This window comes from Python bivittatus, unplaced genomic scaffold, assembly GCF_059951505.1.
Source record: "Python bivittatus isolate LINGU-HERP-01145 unplaced genomic scaffold, Pbiv_v1 ctg000080_np1212, whole genome shotgun sequence".
Lineage (NCBI taxonomy): Eukaryota > Metazoa > Chordata > Lepidosauria > Squamata > Pythonidae > Python > Python bivittatus.
This window is the reverse complement of record NW_028277035.1, coordinates 4,816,243-4,822,374: the sequence shown is the minus strand read 5'-3', so window position 1 is coordinate 4,822,374 and position 6,132 is coordinate 4,816,243. Positions and strand designations below refer to the sequence as shown.

General features: G+C 43.2%; 1 pseudogene; it reads right to left on the bottom strand.

Moving 5' to 3' along the window:
- Nucleotides 1-205: 205 nt before the first annotated feature.
- On the bottom strand, nt 206-2,134 carry LOC103057893 (GTP-binding protein Rhes pseudogene; annotated as a pseudogene).
- Nucleotides 2,135-6,132: the final 3,998 nt, after the last annotated feature.

Sequence of the window (6,132 nt, the reverse complement as noted above, 5' to 3'; positions counted from 1 at the left end):
ACGCATTGTTTCTTTTCTGCTGGGACAGGACACAGAGCAAATTTACCTAGTTCCTATTGTAGTAAAACTCTGAAGGCAAAGTGCTTCTTATTAATCTTCATAGTTTATGTGAACTGAAATCCTAAGGCCAACAGTCACAAGGGTGCTCCCCTGATGCCAACAGGACTTTTATCCTAGCAACTAAATGTAATTGACTGAATAACGCACAACATTTCTTTCATATCTTCCTAACTAGTAAAAGGGTTCACCACCACTCCCGTTCTGCAGAAACCCAACTGAGAGAACAAGAGACTCCAGAGTCCATGCCCGCAAGGGTACAGATAACAAAGAACTGCAGTCGATGTCTCTTAACCTCTCAATCTTGCATCTCTCCCAGAAAGCCTAAGAGCATAGACACATACACAAGCTTAGCAGTGTGAATGACCTACAAACCTAGGAGAACAAAAGCATAAAGCAGAATGTGGAAATAAGGGCAATAAGACCTGGTGAGTTGAACCTCTTCTAGTTACACCTCTTACAACAAGAATACAAATACCATGTGCTTCTGGCAGCATTACTGCCAGGGTTTGTCTTTTCTTTTATTGGATACAAGCTTTGAAAACTTCTTTTTAAAAAATCAGAATTACATTCAGGCCAACTGACCCACTGGGTGATGCATCTCTCTTTCCACAGCGTAGAGGCAGAGGTGCCACTAAAATGGGTTAGCTCAGAGTAAACATAATCACTGCAAGGACACATCCATGCAAATATTAGAAACAAAAACACTGTTGTCTAGGAAGCAACACACACACATCTGCTGTTCAATAAACATGACATTGTCTCCCCCCTCTTCAGGCAAAGTCTACTCAGCCACCATAAAATGCAAACCATAAGTAGATGTCCCCAGAATAAAATGTTCTTTAAGAGATTCCTCAAATGCTCGCCTTTGCAGTTCATGCGATATACCTTGCTGATCTCCGTTATTGTTTCAGACGTTAGCCAATTGACTCATATTCCTTCATTCAGTCTAGCTTAGTCATAGAACTCTGTGACATAAAAAAGGCGTCTCTTCCACTTTACAAATTACAGCCTTAATTTGGTGAGGAGATCGCACTGGATTTAGAGGTATGACATTGTTAACAGAAATTAAAATGTCTCAGTGATACTGATATTGACTGGGTTTTGCAAAGAAAAAAAAAATCATCTTGATGCTGTCATTCTCACATAATTCAACAGACAGTGCAACTATTTGCTTTGTTCATGGGGGGCCTCAGTGGGGCTTCACTGGAGAAAGTTTCACGTCTTCTCCGCATGGCAGGGCTCAGCTGGCTGGGCAGGTTGGCTTGTTGAAGCAGCTCCCTGAAAACTTCCATCACATTCTCATTGTCCTTGGCAGATGCCTCCAGGAAACGGTTGTTCCAGTCAAGTTCCACCAAGGAGAGAACATCTTCAGGCAACACTTGTCTAAGCCCACCAGCTTCGGCCTTATTGCCCACTACTACAATCGGTGGGAATTTATCCTCTTTCAGCTCAAGGATCTCCTCATGTAAAGTCTTCACACACTCAAAGGACTCTGCATCGTCCACAGCATAGACCAAAGCAAAAGCATCACTGTTCTGGATGGAGAGCTTGCGCATCGCTGGGAAAGAGTAACTACCACTAGTATCCAGGATCTCCACCTTGATGGTAATTCCACTAACCTCATACTCCTTGCTGTGCAGCTCTTCTACTGTCCGGCGATGCTTTGTCTCAAATGTGTTCTGCAGGAATCGCCGGATGAGGGATGTCTTGCCAACCCCAGCTGCGCCCAGAAACACCAGGCGCACTTGGCTCTTCTTGACCGCCAGAGACATGCTTCTCTGGATCTTGCAGACAGGTGGAGGCAAAACTCTCAAGTCCCAAACACAAAGAAAAGCAAAGCTTGCCTGGTCTTTAGGTAATCTGACTTCAGGGAACACTGTTGCCTTGCAAGTCACTTCCACTCTTCTCGCCAACTTCGTCTAGTTACTAGGAGAACTGCAACGGTGTTCACAGTCTCCCCGCTTGTTTTCCCTCTGTTTACACTCTTTCCTGCCACAGACACAAACAGAGAGAGAGAGAGAGAGTCTCAAGCCTCCCCCAATCTGTGCTGGAGAGAATGTTCAGGGAGGGCAAAATGTAGGAGAGAGAAGAAAAGTCTGGACCAATCCGCTGAATGCTGTCTCTGAGGTGAAATCCCAGCCTGTGGAGGGAGAGAGAGAGAGAGAGAGAGAGAGACTAGAAAAGGCTGGATATTGTAAAGGCTTGCCTGCGTCTCAGCTGTCATGGATGCGCAAGACTTAATTTTGCTCAGTTCTGAGATTAGCCAGGATAGCTAGCACAACCATCGTGCCCTCTGCATCTCCTAGCATATTCAATATCCTTTTCTCTCCTTGAACTGGAAAACTGCACCATAGCGAAGAGCTTAGGCCAAACAACAAAATGTATTGGTGCTTCAGACAGAGCCACTGAGTATTTTAGATGTGTAAAACCTACACCTGAATTGGCGGGGGTTGGGGGGCAGGAGGGCTGGAACTAAAGGAAGAATAATATCAGAATGTTCTACTTGCTTGGCTAATATGAACAGCCCTGTGAAATTCAGGCTGGATAATTAAAGAAGCCTCAAATATTCTGTTCTGGTTGCTTAATTTGCATTTAGAGTAATAAAATTGTTAAGTTGGAAGGAATCTCAAGGCCATCTACCCCAGCTCCACAATGAAGGGAGAAAAACCTTCGCATACACACACACACAGAAGCACACACAGTCTTCCCAACTGACCTTCATGGGCCCATTTAGGATCACCAAGTTTTCAGTGCAGTGTCAGGCAATCCGGAGCCTTCAGTACAAGGGGTGGACACAGTCAGGGAAAAGGGAGGCCTGAGTGGAAAGAATTTCCTAAATTCAGCCAACCCGGTGTGAATAAGCAGAACCCGCTTGTCTCTTTCCTTCCCCAGCCTAACTGGGGATATCCAAATAAGGATATCTGAAGCCGGTTGTGGGGCATCCTAAGGGGATGACTGAGGCACCAGGTTTTGGTTTTGGTTTTTTGATTTTATGGTTTTTTTATTTATGATTTGATAGTTACTGGGTTTTATTGTTACTGTTGTGTTTGAGATGGGCGGCCATACAAATCTTTTAAATAAAATAAACAACAAATAAAATAATTGATTCCTCTCAGGTTGGGCAAGGGAGGGGAAGACAACCAATGTGTTAAACATAATAATGCATTTGTACTTTGTTCGAGATTCCAAGAGTAGTGGATATAGGTTCACTTTTATCATAAATTCTCAATATCACCTGTATATTTAACCTTGTTTGTTGGTCTTTGGAAATACATTCTTTTAAGGGGAAATTAGTCCATATCTCTGCACTGAAGAGGATTTCAAGGCAGTGACTCCTTCTTCTCTTAAGATGCCCATCTCAAGCCAAGAAAAAGACATTGCATTGAACAAAATAGGAAGGAGTTATGCTCACCATATTTGCCTGCACATGTTTCAAGGCCAAGATTGTTCCTTCCATGCTGAAGGAAGGGCTGACAGTGAGTGGGGAGCAGAAGGTCTATGAGCATCTTGCCAGGCCTCCTAAGCATTTAGGATAGGCATCCCATTTCTCAGTTCCAGGGTCTTGTGTGATGGCTGTTTGACACTTCTCCATGGATGCCTCTATCTCTTGTCTCAGGTGTAATCGTGCTCAAATGCCACTAACGGTAGCAGTTCCTTCGCAAGAGCGCATTTGGCAAAATTTGCATTATCATCCCATTTATTATACAGTTTACTTATTTATGCATTATTGACCATTAGATTAATATTCTGCCTTTATTCTATAGAACTCAAGGTGGCATAGATAATGCTCCAGACTCCTATTTCCCACACAAGAAGAACCCTGTGAGGTGGGTTGGGCTGATAGAGAGTGAGTGGGCCAAAGTCACCCAGCCGGCTTCCGTGCCTAAGGCGGGACTAGAACTCACCGTCTTCCATTTTCTAGACCAGCACCTGGACCGCTGCACCAACCTGCCTCCTCCCCCGCCCCAGAATATGCTCTTTTTACAGACTACATAATGTGTGACTCGACACTAAGAGGCTATCCACACTAGCAATTTGTAACTTCCAGCCCCATCACCATGGTGTCTTTCTTGCAGACAGGCTATATATTGCCCCAGCAATGCAATGGCTCAATGAATCACTCATGTGGGCAGTTTCTAAGTGAGCTGAGAGAAAAGACCATCTCTGTGGCATATCTCTGCTCTTATTACTGGAAATCCTGCTGTTGAAACTATGCTACAAGAGCTATGATTATTCTTCCAAACAGCCTCTGTTCCTACATCATGAGCTGTTTTTAGATAATGCTTTGATATAAAATGGTCTTTTATGATGTTATTATGTGAGCATCTTTGTAGGCAGCATGCCCAAAAAGGCATCCCTCCCACCCAGAAGAGTTTTTAAAATACATAATTCATGTATTTGCTGTAAAGAAAATGCAAGGACAGAAAATGAGTTGGAAGATCATAACTTTGTTTGAGTGAAAGGAGCTGCATGGGCTTCAGGCCGCTTTTATGCTTTTGCTGCTGGACTTAGGATCAGGGAAACCCAGTTCAAATCCACAGCCATGAAAGCTCCCTGGGTGACTCTAGGCTAGTCACTCTCCCTCACCCCAACCTCCACTGGAAAAATTTGAAGGTGGGAATGCTAGAGAGGAAAGCCTTGAGCACCTGGAGGAAAGCTGGGTTATAAATCTAACAACATCTTTAAAACAGTTCAGGTAGGCTGATGAGGGAACCATCAAATAGCTGCACACCACAGAGGAGAACATGGGCAATTCTCCACAAATACACAGCCCAGAGAGTGAGTGAACAACGTGTATGTATAATAGAGGGGGCTGATCCGGATTAAAGGAAAGAAATACCAAGGGGTGGGGTTGGGGTGGGGGAACGGGTTTATTCCACTCCACAAATTTCCTCAGGATAACCTTTTTTAAATATAAGCAATTTTTAGAAGACAATTTCCATTGCTTCATCCCAGTTACTGTTAAGATGTTGATCTGAAGGAAAAAAAAAAAAAAAGACACCACATTGAAAGAAGTGGGAAAGAGTTACCCTTTCCATACATCCATATATATGTTTCAAGGCCAAGATTGTCCCATGCCTGAGGAAGGGGAGATAGTGAGTGGGGAGAATAAGGGGACTTTGCATGGAGAGAGGTCTTTGAAATTGTTATTGCACCTGTCAATGCGAAGTTTGAGATCCTTGATCTTTCAATGAGAACATAAGAAATATCTTTTATGATGGCTCTCAGATATGCTTGCCTCATATCTATCCAAAGTTCAGAATAGATCTGGCAATGGTTTTCCCTGTGACATTTTATGGAAGTGGAAGTTGGACTTTGAAGAAACAGTATAGGAAGAGTATTGATGCTTTGCACTTTGCTGTTGGAGAAGACTCCTAAGAATACTGTGGACAGCCAAAAAACTAAACCAATGGATCATTGAAGAAATCAACCCAGAATTCTCACTCAAGGCACAAAGACCAGCCTTAAATTATCCTACTTCAGACACATTGTGCAAAGCTGTCTGGAGAAGGCTCTAATGCTGGAACAGGTGGAAGGAGAGAGGAGAAGAGGACAACCAGCAGCATGGTGGATGGACTCTGTTACATGGCTGCACCATTGGAAGACCTACAGGACCAGGTTAGGGACAGACTGTCACAGAGAAAATCTATCTATGTGGTCATGAACAGTAACACATAATCGATGGCACATAATCGATCAATTGATCAATCAATCAGACATGTCCAGAAAGGTAGGAAATCCCGGAGCTGGAGCCAACATTATTGCATGTCCAGTGTTATAATGGCCCTCACTGCAGAAATCTCAGTGTAATAAAAGTGGATGGAGAACCTTATTTCTCTCTATATTTTGCATATGCAAATAGGAAACAGTTGTTATATTACTATTTTTCTCCCATCAAGGACAAGCACAGATTCATGATATATTTTTCTTGCTTGAATTGGGCACCCTAACCTGCTGCTCATTGGTCCAGGGAGAAAAGGAAAAAAAAATATTGGCAGTAAATGGTTTCTTTCCTTGGCCATTAGCTCTTCCTTTGGATTTCTTTGATGTATGCTTTATTCAAGGAGGCTG